Raw genomic sequence first — 17,241 nt, forward strand, 5'->3', positions numbered from 1 at the left:
GTCTGGATTATATTTCACTTTATTTATCACACATTATTTATCACATACCGGTGACACCACACTCCAAACTACCCTCAAGAGTTTAAATGTATTAAAATGCCATTACATACATTTCAAGGGGTATCACACAGGAACGCAGTTCCGGCAGTTCCCCAAAGAGGCCACATGTCTGGTGGCCCCGCCCACCTGACTCTCGGCCATTTTGGGCCCATTTCTGCCTGGATTGGGGCCGAAATGGCCCAGATCGGGCCTCTGATGGGTGGTGGATCACTCTCCTGCTCATCAGTGGCCCGATCCTGACCATTTTGGGCCCCTTTTCAGCCGTTTTAAGCCCCTTTTTGCCATTTTGGGCCCAATTTCAGCCCTGAATGGCCAGGATTGGGTCCAAAACAGTCAGAATAGGTGATGTCAGGGGGTGTGGCATATGCAAATCAGTCATACTCATGACACACTTGCAGTGCTGGCAAGAGGCGTGGCATATGCTAATGAGTTATGCTAATGAGTAGTGCTAATGAGTTCCTCCAGCTCTTTTTCTACGAAATGACCCCTGCATGTAACAAGAAATTTTTCATCCTATTTTGTTTTTTAAAAAATTCCTATAGAAATAGTAGCCATCCTTCCAAAGTATATTTACCCTGAATTCAGTCTCACTAAGATCAATGGGGGCTCACTCCTAAGTAAGTGTACTTAGGATTTCAGCTCCAAAAGAGGAACAGTTTTTTCCCCCAGAACAGCACTTGAGGAAGGAGTGAAAGAAAACCCAGACAGAGAGCCAAATTACCTTTCTGATGTAATTCCATGTGACCGAAGCAATTTTCCTCTTTGTTTTTCATTTTACCTATCATAGCAAAAGGTCTAAAACGACAAGTCGCATGTATTTTAAGAGCCTGCCGAACAGGATCCTGGAACATTTCCAGGCACTTAAGATCTTTAAACTCCAAGGTAATCTAGTTAATGTTTTCTGTACTGCATGGTTAATTTTTTTCTTGTTAAGGATTCTAAATTATCAGACCAATGAAATACGGCAATCCTAGCATTCTGACTCAAAAATCCCTGTTTCTATTTGCATCTTGATCAAGCAAATCAAGCCCAAATCAGTTTCTATCCATAATAGTCTCTGTTTTAATCTAGATTTACTCCACTGAAATTGCTCCATTTTTTATTTACTTACTTAAAACATTTATAGCCTTTAAGGTTGCCAGCTTGAGAAAATTCCAGGATATCCAAATTAATGAGTAATAATAAAACATCTATAACTGATGAAAAACTGCAAGCGAATATACGAAAGGGCCCTCCTAAAAAGTTCTCTTGCATAGTCAACAGAAACATGGAGACTTTTCTAACTTCCTCTGGCAAGTAATTCTACCACGGAGGAGCTATAACCAAGAAGCCCACAGGAACCGGCTATAACTGAGGGTTGCCAGCCTCTCAGAGGGGCCTGGAGATCTCCCTGAATCATAACTGATCTCCAGGCTACAGAGATCAGGTCCTCTGGAGGAAATGACAGCTTCAGAGGGTGGACTCTATGGAAATAATACCTTTTGATCTTCCTTCCCTCTACAGTTGCCAGGCCTGACCTGGCAACCAGTAGAAGACCAGGGACAGGGACATGGGAGCTACCATCAGCAATGCTGTAGCATCATGTATCTCTAAGAATCATCTGTATGGTAAAACCATAGAGACTGCAGTATCTGCAGGGCTTTTTTTCAGCAGGAACACGGTGGAACGGAGTTCGGGAACCTCTTGAAAATGGTCACATGGCTGGTGGCCCCGCCCCCTGATCTCCAGACAAAGGAGAGTTTAGATTGCCCTCCGCACTTCGCTGGTGCGGAGGGCAATCTAAACTCCCCTCTGTCTGGAGATCAGGGGGCAGGGCCACCAGCCATGTGACCATTTTCAAGAGGTTCTGGAACTCCGTTCCACCACCTCTTTCCCCACAAAAAAAGCCCTGAGTATCTGTATGGTAAAACCATAGAGACTCCTAGGATGTCATGACATCACTTACCGTTTTTAACCTGGAAGTGACATAGATCCTCTCTAGGAATCACCAAAACCTCTATGATTTTCCATAGATTCCCCCCCCCCTTTTATTCCTAAAGGAGTATAACATCACTTCTAGGTTTTTCCCAGAGGGGACATCACACCATCACCAACTGTGTTTTATTTTTCCTCTTGCTGACCACTGGAGTGCTGCAAGGAAACGTCAGCTGGAGGTGGGAAATCGGTAGCATCGAGGTCTAAGATCCAAAATTGTGGTTGCAATTCAATGGAATTTCAGATACATTTCGCTTTGACTGCTTCAACAAGGTGTGTGTTGATAACCAGTGTGTTGTTGTGGTTAGAGTGTAGGGCTAGAACCTACAGTCCTGAATTTGTATCCTTCTCTGCCATGGAAGCTTGCTGGGTGACCTTGGGCCGGTCACACCCTGTCAGCCTCCCCAACCTCGAAGGGTTGTTGTAAAGAAAAATGGAGAAGAGGAGAACAATGTAAGCCACTTTCTGTCCCCATTGGGGAGAAAGACTTGATTGAAAGGTAGAAAATGAATAAATAAATTCTCCAGTTAAGTAGGGATAATCAAAACGTACCACCATGTGCAGAAAAGAAAATTGGTTATTTATTCTGCTTGGATGAGATACCACTGAATCCATGATACTTTTGCAACCAGAACTTACATTTAATATCAGACAAAAAAAACCCTTGATGGCTAACTTATCTGAGTATTTAAATGGTTTCAATAATTTGTAAAAGACATTAGCTATAGCTATAGATAGATAATATATGCCTTTGCACAAAAGAAGAGCCCGTCTGACCAGTTCAAATGAAATTGTAATAAATGGAGCCAAGATCCCTGTTAGAAAGCTGCTGTCATAGAAAAACTCTCCTCAGAGCTCTTTAATGTCTTGAAAAAACAACTCTCAATAACGAGATTATAATGAGGGAAGAAGCAGAAAAAATTAGTCTCTCAAAATCCCATTTGTATTGAAGAGATCAGATAGAGGGGAAAATTGTTTGCTTTTGTCTGCCACTTTAAAAAGACAGAAAGGGAAAATGGGTGGTGGGTGAGAGCTAGTAATTATTGGTAATTTCTGACGAGAAGCTGCCTGCAGGTAAGCCAGCCACAAACAGGCTCTCCCCCTCTTCCCATTTCTAGCTGAATCTTATGCACCGGGTTCCATTTCGTGAACTGAGCTGCATTGAAGTGTTACAAACCACAGTTTATAATAATATTCAGAGCTTTTTTTCTGGGAAAAGAAGTGGTGGAACTCAGCGGGTTGCCCTCGGGGAAAATGGTCACATGGCTGGTGGCCCCGCCCCCTGATCTCCAGACAGAGGGGAGTTGAGATGGCCGCTTGGCAGCACAGAGGCCGATCTAAACTACGCTCTGTCTGGCGATCAGGGGGCGGGGCCTCCAGCCATGTGACCATTTTCAAGAGGTTCTGGAACTCCATTCCACTGTGTTCCAGCTGACAATATTATTATAATAACATTTGATTTATATACTGCCCCTAAGGACAACTTATAAACTCAGTGCAGTTCATAAAGCATGTCATTATTATCCCCACAACAATCACCCTGTGAGGTGGGTGGGGCTGAGAGAGCTAGAAGCTGTGACTGACCCAAGGCCACTTAGCTGGCTTCAGGTGGAGGAGTGGGGAATCAAACCCTAGTTCTCCAGATTAGAGTCCAACCGCTCTTAACCACGACACCAAACTACACAACCACTGCACAAACAAGCTGCAAATCTTTGGGCTCGCCTGCTCCTTCCCTCCATCTCTATCTCCCTTACACCGTAATTTTCCTGGTTTCTTGTGACATCTAGATTCAGGTGTCTTTAAATGCAGCTCGTTTGTTGTCCAGAGGCGGGGAGTCCAAACCATAGTTTCCTCCTATGTAACCCAATTCGCGACAACATCTCCTAATTCATATGTAAAAACAAAATACAGCCGATAGATGACTCTTAGAGCAGGAGGTTCTCCGCCTTGGCTTAACAGGCAAGAGGAGTCTGGGAAGACAACAATCTCAGAACAAATTTCTTCAAGCTGCCTAAGAACATTGTGTAGCATAGTGGTTAAGAGTCTGAATGAAGAATGAGGAAGTCCTCCGTCTGTATCTCACCTCTTCTATGAACTCTATAAATGAAAAAGACGAGCGCCGCTTTCCGGGTTATGTGAAGGAACTGTAAAAGATGTGGTAATGGATGCAGTGGACTATATCCCTGCCCCTGAAGAAGTCCTTTTGGACGAAATCTGCGTTATCTAAAAGCCAGCCCCAGTTTGGGCTTGGGATCCTTCGGTCATCGTCCATCAGAGCATCTGCAAAAAGAAAAAGAAACCATGAAGAAACTATAAGAATACTTGTAGCATTAAGAGACTTACCTGTTGGATTTTTCCTCCCGGAGTGACTCTTCGGATATTTGTGGACTTGAATTGTTGGGAGTGCAATGTGATGTGTATAATGTATTTTGTATATGATACTCTGGAGATATTCACTGTATGAATTCAGTTGTTATATTTCCTGCAATAAGCACTTTAACACTTGGTCACTTTATATTTGATAAAAGTTGTTTCTATAGAATACAATAGTCTTTATAAGAGCATTACTCCTGGCTAGAGATTGCCTTACTTGTGGCTATTTAAGAACATTGTGTAGAATAGTGGCTAAGAGTTTGAATGAAGAACGAGAATGTCCTTGGTCTGTATCTCACCTCTTCTATGAACTCTGTAAATGGTCTTAAGCAATCCATTCTTTCCTAGTTTAACTCCTGCCCTCCATTTGCAATATGGAGGTAATAATGCTATCCTATATTCCTGGTTGAGTTTGGTGGCGGCAGCTCTTTCTGCCACTGCTAGCCGCCTGGCAGCTTCAGGCCCCTCTGACTGACTCTTTCCCTCCCATCCTGCTGCCAACTACACTACCCAGGTAAACTTGTGAGAACCCAACACGTGTAGGACGTCTCGTGCAGTTTGGCCCTTACTTTCTACGTGGTCTTATAGTCAAGTGTCTCTCTAGCAGTGCATGTGTTTCCACAATGGGAGAACAAGTGTAAGATCTTTCACTTGATCCTACTTGTGTAGAGAGATTTCTTGCTTGCAGCTAATTTTCCTTGCTTTTCCCACTGGTAACCATTTGGAAACATTAACTGCTTGAGGGAGAACACCAAACAGGGAGAGATTTGAAGGTGCCTCCGGTTGCTCTTCACTTTTGGCAATTTGGCTCTCTTGATCACAGGGAAAGGCAACATGTAACCAACTGAGCCACTTCAGCTTTCTTTGCTCATAGAGAGGGAGTCTCTGGAGATCACACTAAGCAGGTCGGCCCAAGGGATTTTGGAGATCTAGCCCTCCCCCACTGCAGCCAGGCGTTCGGGACTACTGACCCCCAATGTGCTTAGACCCAGATAAGGAAGGGGCTGCAGCCACCCTGTGAGTCAGGTGGGTGCAGAGCCTGGCCCACCTGCTCTCCCTTTCTCCTTCATCTCCCTCCTTTGGGGGGGGGGGTGTTGCAAATCAAGCAGGCCCTGGTAGCCAGTGCACCATTGATCACACTGTGCAACCAGCAGTAATGTGGACGGAGGCTCTATTTGAGGCTGCCACTTGTCACTGGCAAGCCTCTTTTAATGCCCCTGGTGCCCTGCTCTCTTGCACCCTATGCAATAGCCTAGGTCTGCCCAATAGATGGGCCAGCTCTGACACCAAGCGAAAGCTGTTGTCTTCCTTATGCATGGAGTCTGGCTCTCAGGTTACAGTTGTATAGATTTATTTGTTGCTTTGGAGAGAGCAGCTCAGGGCAGCATACACCGTTCTCTCATCTTCCATTTTATCACCACAACCCCATGAGGTAGTTTGGCACAGCAGAAGAGGGGTTAAACCACGTCATTTTCCTAACTTGAAACAGCCCTGGGTAGACTTGCCAACTCTGGTCTGATAAATTCTGGGAGATTTGGGGGCAGTGCCTGTGGACGAGAAAATCTGGGGAGTCACCTAGAATCTATAGTGTTCCTTCAAGTTTGTCCACCAAGGCTGCCATTTTCTCCAGGGAAACTAATTGCTGGAGATCAGTAGTAATCCCAGAAGAAGTTCAGGCCTCACCTGGAAGTTGGCAATCCTAGTTCCAGGACTCTGCTATTTGCTCTATTGAAGTCAATATACAGGTACCAATCTGTACCTGATCAAAAGCATCCCATTCCCGATCACTACTTTTTAAAAAATGCTGGGCGTTCCAAACACTTAACTCCCACTCCTTGTGTGGTTTGGCTAGGGTTGCCAGGTCCCCCCACCACCTGAGCGGGAGGTGGGAGTCCTGGCACCTACCTGCTATTTGTGGTTATGCTCCTGGTCCTGAGCTGTGTGATGACGTCACTTCCAGGAAGCGACATCATCACGCAGGGCACAGACCACCCTGGGAGCGCTCCCGTACTCCACAGGGGCCCAATCCAGGCCTGATGCAGGCCCGGGTCGGGCCGCTGCTGTGCACAGGAGTGCACTGCACAACCCAGGAGCACACCTGGGAGGTGCGTCCCCCCCGCTGGCCAGGTAAGTGGGGGCAGGGGGTGGGGGTGGGAGCAGGGGATTCCCTGTCCCTAGCAGGGAACTGGCAACCCTAAGTTTGGCCCTTAGAAAAGAACAGCTGCCTAAACAAAGAGATGCAGGAATGGGAGAAACTGCACCAGCTGATTCCTGCCTCTTTGGTAACTGCAGAAAACTCCAAGTTCCCACCTGGCTGAGGGACCCTGGCAGCGATTCTGCACGTCAGCTGAATTTGAGCTGCAACTTTTAATTAGGCTTTCCTTCCCCTCCTTTTTCCTCTTTGATCCTCAAGCATGCACTGTGGAGGCTGGACCTCTGATTTGTTTTTTTAATTTTCCAAGAAAGATCCCAAAGCAATTACAGTTGAATTGAGTCACCTGCATCAGTACAAGAGGTACCAGTGAATCATTGACGGAGCCTTTAGGGTGGCTGAACAGGTTGTGCTCTGGCGTCACTGGGAAACCCAGAGAGCTGGAACTAAAAGAGCCATTTCCATCCTGAACTGCGACACAGAAAAAGGGAAGTGGATCCTTGGGAAGAAGACATATGGCAGCTAGCAAAATTTGCACCTTCCTTCCCAGAAAGTGTCTAGTGGTCAGCTTCCTCACCTGCTCAGAGTTCACCTGTGTTGACTCTACAATCAACTTTTATTGTGTTCAACAGGTATATCAATGACTTCCAACCTCCCTCCTCAAGTCTCAGCCTGAACTTCCTTGCTAGTATGCGTTTGCATTTATTTATTTACATCCCCAGCTTGGACTCAAAGCAGCTTAGAATATCGTCCTCCCCTCTTCCACTTTCCCACAACAAAACCCCACGAGACAGGCTGGACTGAGAGTTTGTGATGGGCCCAAGGCCACCCAATGACCTTCCGTGCTAGAAGTTGGGATTCAAACCCATGCCATGCCAGGTCTCAATATAAATTAGCTTACGGCAGAACAACTATAGGAATTGTTCGTGTTTTACACACACACATGCACATTGCACTTGGAGGCCTTCAGAGATCTATTGGAGATCCAGTCTGCTAACAGGCCCTTTCCTCTGGAGCAAGGGGCCTTCCCCGGCAGGGGGGAAATAACAGGGGAAACAGGTGACTCGTCACCAGCCTGCATATGATCTTACCAGTGATGTAATGACATCACTGGCAGATGCACTGAAATCACTTCTCTTTTACTCAGAAGTGATGTCAGCACGTCATGGTGAAGCCAGGGTTTGGAGGCAAGAACCACAGAATCTTTGACCAAAAACAAGAGCAGTTCCAGTGATCCATCAATGTGATGATGTAACTTCCTGAAGAGACATTATTATGTGTCCAGGGAACTCATAGAGCAGCCGGTAAGTCTCCCCACTACCCTCAGCGGTCTTCCCCCCTCACCAGTTGCTGGGGGGGGGGGGCGGGCTGGCAACCCTGCCATTAGCAGCACGAATCAGCAGGCTCAAACCCAGAATTACTCATTTAGTACATTTTGGTCACATCAGGAGAAGACAAGATTCTCTGGAAAAGATGATAATGCTATGAAAAGTTGAAGGCAGTAGGAACAGATGAAGACCCAATGAGAGATGGATGGTCTCAATAAAGGAAGCCACGACCTTCAGTGTGCAAGAGGTCCCCTGAAGCCCAACCTAGGGGACAAGGAGGTCATGGGGAGGTAACCGGCCTCTCTCACGAGCACGTGCTCTGGGGCTTTTCCTTGTTGCTCCAGGAGTGACCGGTGCAACAAGGAAGGGAAGGCCCTCATGGAGGGCTGGTTTGATGAAAAATTGAGTTGACCCCCAAGGGGCTGATTTTCATCAAATCAGCCCTGCACAGGGCCATTTCCCTTCCTTGTTGCACTGCGAATGATGTCATTCTCAGCACAACAATGAACAGCTCTAATGTGCACTTCCACGCATGCTCTGGAGCTCCCAAGTCCATTTCCTAGGCTTTCCCCCTCACCAGCAAGGTGAATGGGGCTGGGAGCGGGGCATCCCCTGCTCCCAGCAGGCAGGGCCGGTGCCAGGGTTTCCGGTGCCTGAGGCAGCTTCAGGGCTGTTGTTCCCCTGCGCGTGCACCCAGACGGTGTGATGACGTCACAGACAGGGTATGCCGCTGGGAACGGTGCACGTGTGTCCTCCCAGCCCTCCAGCTCAGTTGCTCCGCGCACCACCCTGGCCGCCTGCCAGGCCTGGCCCACAGCTGTGTGCCGACGGTGGCAGCTGCTGCCACACAGGGCAACTGAGCGGCAGGGCTGAGAGGCTGCCCGCTCAGTTGCCCCATGCTGCCGCTGACAGCATGCACTCCTGGCCGGGCGCAGCAGCTGGGGCAGCGTGCATGTGTCCTCCCAGCTTTCTGGCTCAGTTGTTCCATTCTCCACCCCAGCCGTCTGCCATGCCTGGCCTGCAGCTGTGTGCTGGTGGCGGAAGCAGCTGTGTGCTCTGTGGCACGCACCCCTGCCCCTGGTGTCCCCTCCGGCACTTTAGCACTCAAGGCGGCGGCTGGCCCGGCCTCAATGGACGCGCCGGCCCTGCCAGCGGGGAACTGATAACCCTAGCTGTCAATGATGGGGCTTGACTGGACATTTTGGAAGCTATTACTTCACAGGGTTGCCATAAGTTGGAAGCAACTTGAAGGCACATAACACACACACGCACTTCCTCCAAGAAGCTTGCAGTGGCATATATGATTAGTTTATTTGTTTATTCATGCACAAGGTCTACAGATGATTGAATGCAAGCAGAGGCTGAGGTACTCTTTAGTAGGCAGGATCACAGGGATTGCTGAAGGAAATTTGCTCTCGCCGAGAAAGCACAGCCCTCCCGCTGTCTTTCTTAAATTTAGCTTTCTTCCTGTTTTCTATTGGAATTCAATTCTAAATACAAACATTATCTGAAATCCAGATACAACTGAGTTAATCAATGCAAGTTTCTACTGCATGAAAATAATGGCTGGATTTCCATGAACACCATCTTGATCTATAATTCTTTAAGAAAACTCAATCAAATTTTCATGAGCTGTATAATTCAGGAAGTATAATAAGATTCATAAATATTTAGGAAGTGGGCATTTCTTTGAGCATTAATTTAAATAAAATTGTTCAAAGTGACCATAGAAATGTTTAATATTCTTTCAAATACATTTGACTTTGGTTCATAATATCTGTTTCATTAGACTTGCAGCCTACCCTATTCCACGGCTCAGAAAAGGTAACCATTCTGTTTATTTATTTTATTTTATCATTAAAATGTAAAACAACTACAGTATTAAAAATACATGGTTGATATCCACACAATTGAAAATGTCCCGAATAAATCAATATCCAGATTGTAAAACATTTCCATGAAGTTAAAAAAAGACAGACAGCTTTCTCAACAAGGTGGTTTCTAATCATTCCTTATCTTTGATTTGTTGGAAGAAGTTGTGCTGCCATATTAGCCTGTGCAAAATCCAAAAACAAGAACAAAATCTGTGTATTACCTTTTATCAGGGCCAACTGAATGTACACAAACACTGTGCAAGCTTTTGAGCTCACTAGAGCTCTTCATCGGGCTAGATATTATAAAAATTAAAAAGACAGGTGGATAGAAGTCGGATTTGTCAGACCGTGATTTTTTTTTATTAAAGCAAAATATTTAAATATTTAATAAAGCAAAACATTGTTGCAGTTACGTAAAGTATAAGTAAAAGGTAATGAAAATATGGAGTAGAAATAGGTTGGAACTCTTAATAGTGCTTTATTTTAAGGCTCTCAAAGGTTGGGATAATTAGTTATATTAAGTCATAAGCAGTGTTCGTGTTAACAATTTTCCCCCCTCTCTTTATTATTACTAGAATAACAAGTAGAAATAGATTTGAACTTTGCATGTGATGCTTATTCTGGAAAAATATTCAACAGCTATTTTAATATCTATAAAGGTCATGACTCTGGTATTTTGTATTTTAATAATCCTTGTAGTACACAGTTTCACATCTGCTTGTCCCCTTTTCTCCCCTTCTTTTCTGTACCCTTTTTTTTTTGCTTTAACTACAGACTAACACGGCTAACTCCTCCAGATCTATCACCTTAGAGGAAACCGTCTCTACAGTGCCGTCTATTTAATGCCCCTTTTGTGAGCCTGTCCAGGTGATGGGCAGGGCGCAGGGATCGCAGCATCCTTGTTACGCAACCGTTCAGGAGGCTCAGAAGGCCAAGCCAGAGAGAGGGCACAGACACTCCTTCCCCGCCCCCAATCTAAAAGCCAAAGGTGTCCTTGTTACAAAGCAATCACTTCAAGTGTTTATGGAAACCGGCACCGATTGCCGAGATAAAGTCAGGGCCAGATGGAAGATACAGGATATACAGGAAGTCAATATTCGTGCTTTTTGTGCCACGTGGCTTAGGAAGGATCATGCACTTAGAGCGATGCAGCCATCTGAAGAATGAATCATATTCAATAACACAGGGCTTTAAGAAAATCTGATAAGGACAACATATTTAGACAAGCGAGTTGGGGAGGAGTAGAAGTACCGAATCGGCGCACAGGCAGACTGAATAAACAGACTGTACTTTCACTTAGCCTTAGGAAATGGTTATCCGATAACACATGGTTTTGTTCTCTTCCACAAGTGCTGGCAGTCTTAACGTCATAGATCCAGAGGAGTGAGCCATGTTAGATTAACCAACTTTATTGTTGCATAAGCTTTCGAGAACCACAGCTCTCTTCGTCAGATGCATTGTCAGCTTTTGAGAACCACAGCTCTCTTCATCAGATGCATTGTCAGCTTTCGAGAGCCACAGCTCTCTTCGTCAGATGCATCTCACGATGCATGGTTAGTATTTAAGGTGCTATTGGACTCTTTACTATTTTGGTCTTAATATCAGTTTCCTTTGGAGGACAACAGAAGCCCTGTGTGGATGTCCAGAAGCACATGCACAGGATATGCATGAGCTCTGCCTCCAACATCTTTACATTGCACGGAAACGTCTACGGCAGCCCTATGTGCCCATAAGGGTATGCATGCAGTCTCTTCCACTCACTTGTGACCAGAGCCGTTTCCAGATGGCTTACCTGCCTCCAGAACGTTGCGCCATCTTGCGGGGAAAACGCGAAATATCGCATTTTCTCACGCGAGTTTTGCGCGACATCGCACAAAACTCGCACGAGAAAACGCGATATTTCGCGTTTTCCCCGCAAGATGGCGCGACGTTCCGGAGGCAGGTAAGCCGTCTGGAAACGGCCCAGGATTATTCCATCCTTTCGGATTGCATTAAAGAACTTCTGTGCTGATATTTATACATGTGCAACTTGGCTGGCACATTTTCTGCCTGGTGGAGTAGCCTCACTGTTTGTTGAGGTCAGGAAGTCTGCCTCCCACTGCTATGTGCTTTATCTTCCAAAGATGCCACTAGGCACTGCTACAAGTGAGGGGAGGGGAGGAGTGGAGTGACACCTGAGTATGAGCCAGGCCAGCTCTGCAGCTTTATGCAGGAACACCACAATGCACGTGCATGTAGGTAAGAGACCTCTGTAGGGAGGAGGTCCCATTGCAGGCTTCTTACTCATGAGGGGAGCTGGGATGGGCGCCTGGTTCCCCTTCCCCTCATCTGTCTGTTGCACTTCCTCAACTCTCAGTAGTAATCAGTGAGAAAGTAAATACCTCATACCTTTCGCTAGTAAACACTAGTGATGTGACAAACTTCACTGCAAAAGAGTTTGCCGAATGAACTTATCATAATTGATGGGAGCAATTCTGATCCTGGGATTAGTTTGTTGGCGTAGTAGGACTGCTGGCAAGCAGCAGGAGTCAGGGGGCATGGAGAAAAACCCGGAAGTAACCTCATGCATCTGTAGGAAGTGCTGAAAACGCAAAGGTAAAACTATAGTTTCCAGGAATTCCTAGAGAAGCATGATGTCACTTTTGGGCTTCCCCAAAACTGGAGTAATGCCATTGGCAGGGCTCTTTTCTGGGAAAAGAGGTGGTGGAACTTAGTGGGTTGCCAGCACAGGGGGCAACTCTTGGCGGGAGGTGGTGCCCCTGGTACCACATGTGCGCACAAAGTGCATGCATGCTCCCAGGGCCAATGACATCACTTTGGGTCAGCTGGAACAAGGGGGGGAGTTTTTAAAAGTCTAAATCGCACTCTGTGAAAATGGTCACATGGCTGGTGGCCCCGCCCCCTGATCTCCAGACAGAGGGGAGTTTAGATTGCCCTCTGTGCCGCTGGAGCGGCACGGAGAGCAATCTAAACTCCCCTCTGTCTGGAGATCAGGGGGCGGGGCCACCGGCCATGTGACCATTTTCAAGAGGTTCCGGAACGCCGTTCCACCACGTTCCAGCTGAAAAAAAGCCCTGACCGTTGGGCTGACTGCAATTTTTTAGTTTTATTTTTCTCCTGCTTGCCAATAGAGCAGCAGCAGGTAAGGGGGTTGCCAGCAAGAGGCCTGCTGTAGCAAGAGACTTGGAGCCCCTGGGCGTAGCAAACATCCTGCCATCATTCCAAACTGGTTGGCAGCTGTGCAGTACCTTTTTTGCTAGTTGGTTGATCTCCTGGCCTTATTAATAGACAGACCGGCACCCTGGCGAACCAGGTTGTTCCAGATCCCGGAGGCAGAGTGCATAGAGTGCAGCCCTGGAACAGAAGGGGTATGCAAATGAGGGTGTGCAGTGAGCCACAAGTGATGGGAGAAGTTGGCTGGAACAGCTGCAGATCTGATTGCAGAGAATATAAAATATGAACTTTGTAGCAGGAAAAAATATATTTCACGAAGAATAGAAATTATCCCTCAAACTCCAAAAATGAAACTGGGAGTGGGGGAACCAGCTGAGAAATGAGATGAAATTAGAGAAGAATTTTAAGAAGTAGAGGCAAGTCTATTTCAATGCATCAGAAGATTTATGCCGGCTTTTATTTTACCCCCCTCCCTCCTTCTTGTGCTGTGAGTCAGCTTTATTATCTGCTTCCTCAGCCTGCAACAGACAATAGCTCCTTTCTGGAGCAGGGCTAGCTACAGCCAGGCTTCAAAAAGTCTCTGCACAGACCCATTACAGGGACCAAACGATCTGCACAGCTGGTGCGCCTGGGTCTTTTTTCCTCGCCTCACCGTGGAAACATCTGGGAGGCAAGGAGAAGGAAGAGGTCCTCTTTTGGCTCAGCAAATATTGTTAGGCACAGCAGTATGTGAAACTGATAGCTGTGGCTTGCTGCTGAAAAGGAAGTCACGGACGCTTTGCACGTGGTTTGATATATGCTATGAGAAGCAGACATCCATGTGCTTCCATGGGGCCAGTGTGCCTCCTCACATCAGGTGGGAGGAACGAAATATTGCTGGGTTCCCTGGCACTATTCAACAAGCTGTCAAAAAAGCTAAGCCAGCCAGCCTAAGTTCTCCTGGTCCTTTTCTAAATTGTTTGCCCCAGCACCCCAAATACGACGCGAGACAAAAAAGACAAATCAACTGCGTGTGGGTTCAACTATAGTAAAGATGCATGCATGCATCTTTACTATGCATGCATCTGACAAAGAGAGCTGTGGTTCTCGAAAGCTTATGCTACAAAAAAGTTGGTTAGTCTTAAAGGTGCTACTGGACTCTTTACTATTTTGTAACTATAGACTAACACGACTAACTCCTCTGGGTTCAACTAGTTTTACTTATTTATTTAAATGGCTCATCTACATCACTGCTTATTTAAACAAGCCAACCATTTTGAGGGCGGGCTCCGCTAGGCAACCACTTGAGGCACCCACCGGGCAGGTCCACCCTGGCTCCAAACTCAGTCAACAATTATCGTTGACCTTATTTATCCCAGCCTGCCGAGAGGTGCCCAGCTTCATCTGCCTCCCCTGATGGGCCACAAGGCATCTACCAGGTTCGAGAGCTGCTGCTCAGCACCCAGGACACTCCTTCACAGAGCCACCCAGCAGGACAGCATGTGATGGCCTGCTCCAAACACCCCTGCCCCCCCCATCACCATCATGCCTCAGGGTTTCCCACATCTATCTAGTCTGCTTTTATCCTGTCCTTCCTCAAAGGCACTCAGAGCAGCACACACCATTCTCCTTTCTTCCTGTTATCCTCCTACCAACCTTCTGTTCTGATACAGAAAGTGATTGGCATCAGGGCTTTTTTTCAGGTGGAACACTGGTGGAATGGAGTTCCGGCACCTCTTGAAAATGGTCACATGGCTGGTGGCCCCGCCCCTTGATCTCCAGACAGAGGGGAGTTTAGATCACCCTGCAGTAAAACCAGAGTGTTTCAGGAATTTCTTAGCACATCATGATATCAATCATCACTTCCTCTTCCTTTGCCTTACCCCAAAAGCTCCTCGGGTGGAGTTGCCAGGTCCCTCTAGCCTCCCACCAGGAGGGGTGGGACCTGGAACTTACCTTTGTCCGCCCAGTTTAAATTTTCACACGCAAAATGTGCACACGCTCCCGTGGCGGTGTGATGATGTCACATCCAGAAGTAACATCACTACATCGTGCACACGGCATCATCACTTCCCTAAGTGACATCATCACGCCGGCCGCAGGAGCGCTCCCACACTCTGCACATGTTGGATTCAGCTGGTTTGGGGCCCAAATCAGCCCCAAATGGAACACAGGGACGCTCCCATGACCGGTGCGACGGCATCACTTATGGAAGTGACGTTGCTGTGCCAGATGGAAGCGTGTGCCATGCGTGTGCTCGTGAGGTGCCTGCCGGTGGCGGGCAAGCTCCAGGAATTTGCCCCCTCCCACCAATCGCTGAGTGATCAGTGGATGAGGGGGCAAATCCCTGGGAGTTTGCCCCTGACACTGGCAGGCTCCTGGGAACCTTATCCTTGGGGATTGAGGGCAGGTCTGGTTAACTTACCTGGCAACTTAATCCTAGCTTCCCAAGCACATCCTGGTTGACGGTGGGGCCATGTTGCGCAAGGACAGGGGCCATTTTCCTGATCTGAAATGGCCCTGGGGGCGTTATTGTTTGTCCCAAATTGAGTACACCTAGAATTCACCCTCTGGGGCCATTTCAAATTAGGGAAATGTGTGGAGGGAAGGTTTAAGCATGCTCTCCCTGCATCCCACAGTCCCAATATATCCCAGTCCCACATGTACTTGGCAATTATGGCCCTGGCAATGAATTCATAATATACATTGGATTATGCAGACCTAGGGACAATTGGGGGGAAATGTAGTAGGTAATTAGGCCTTAAAGCCTTGAGGCAAATGAACTGGTTGAAATGAAACTCTTCCTTCACTGACTCTACAGTGTTACAAAGCAGCCGTAAAGCAGCTGCTGGCTGTGCAGTTAAGCATAATATAGGCAGACAAATATTTATGTGACTTCTTCTGTCTGGAATATTTGTGTCCTCTGAAAACGAGGACAGCATTAAGTCCAACCATTTGGCAGGGTCTCTGAAGACCTCCCAGAATTACAATGCACCTCCAGTCTACAGAGATGTTCCCCCAGAGAAAATGGCTGCTTCGGAGGGTGGAGTCTATAGCATCGCACCCTTACCGAGGTCCATCTCCTCCCCAAACCCACCCTCCCTAGGCTCCACCCTCAAATCTACAGGAATCTCCCAACCTGGAGTTGGCAACCCTACACATTCTTCTCCAAAGGAAGAAACTTCTGAACACTAATTGAAGAGGGATTTTTTTCCCAGTAGGCCAAAAAAATTATGGCTAACTGAAGCTCAGCAATAAACAAAGCAGATAAAGAGGTAGTTGAAGATAAAATAAGCTCATCTATGGATCTTCCCAAATGCCAGAGTTTACTGGATCAATGACTTCTGTCACAACCTGTTCGTCCCAGACAAATTAATAGTCAAGGATGATGGTAACAGGGGGAAGATCCAGTGGTGACCCATTCATCATGAAGAAGGTTAAAGCTTCAGCATATACTTGTGAATCATCAAGACCTTCTTCTTGTGGTCCTTTGGTTTACCATAGCAACTCAGTCTGTTGTGTTCTGGTGATTTAATTAGGAGGAAGAAGTCAGCGTAGCTCCAGCGGCTCATTAGCAAAATAACGGTCAAAAGAGGTAATACTCTGAGAATGCTAAGTAAATAAGGGAACTTCAGTCTCTTAGGAAGGTTCATTTCAATACTCCGCGCTATTATAATTTACCTTCTTGAGTTCCTTTGGTGATTGTGCATGTGTATAAGGCCAACAGATAATGGTGATGGGAAGGTATTGCTCACGTCTGCAGAAAGAATTTAAAAATCGATGGCTGAAAATTGCAGCTGACCTGGCCCATGAGCAAACAAAAATCTGAAAGCAACATCATGACTCAGCAGCACTACAGCATCAGCTTTGCACGCACAAGGTCCCAGGTTCGATCCTGAGATCTCCAGGGGAAAAGACCACATACGAGGCAATGCGAAACAGCTACCCAAGGCTCTTGAGCTGCTGGTAGTCAAAACTGACCTTGGCTGAAGGGCCAGTGTGTCCACAGAGGCAGGTCCAGCAGATGCCTCGAGCGCTGAGGCACTGGAGGGGGCTCCGGGGGTGCACGCTGCGGAGCTGGCGGTGGCAGCGCTGGAGGGCTGGGGAGCCACCCACGTGCCGCCCCGGCCATCTGCCGTGCCTGGCCCACAGCTGTTGCAGCCTCCCAGCCCTCCCGTTCAGCTGCCCCGTGGTGCCGCCGCCACCATCAGCACACGCTCCCAACTGGGAGCAGCAGCTACAGGCCAGGGGCAGCAGGCAGCCAGGGCAGTGCGCAGAGCAATTGAGCGGGACAACTGGGAGGACACACACACGCCATCCCAGCTGT

At 47.2% G+C, this 17,241-nt stretch overlaps 1 long non-coding RNA gene across 1 annotated transcript in view; it reads right to left on the reverse strand.

The window, feature by feature from the left end:
- The window catches only part of LOC129341037 (uncharacterized), a 52,294-nt gene extending 51,448 nt beyond the window's left edge, over positions 1–846 (reverse strand). Inside the window, exon 1 of the long non-coding RNA XR_008598085.1 lies at positions 782–846. This is a non-coding gene — a long non-coding RNA (uncharacterized LOC129341037). The remainder of the gene's footprint in view (positions 1–781) is intronic.
- Positions 847–17,241: the final 16,395 nt, after the last annotated feature.

Source organism: Eublepharis macularius, chromosome 13 (assembly GCF_028583425.1).
Source record: "Eublepharis macularius isolate TG4126 chromosome 13, MPM_Emac_v1.0, whole genome shotgun sequence".
Lineage (NCBI taxonomy): Eukaryota > Metazoa > Chordata > Lepidosauria > Squamata > Eublepharidae > Eublepharis > Eublepharis macularius.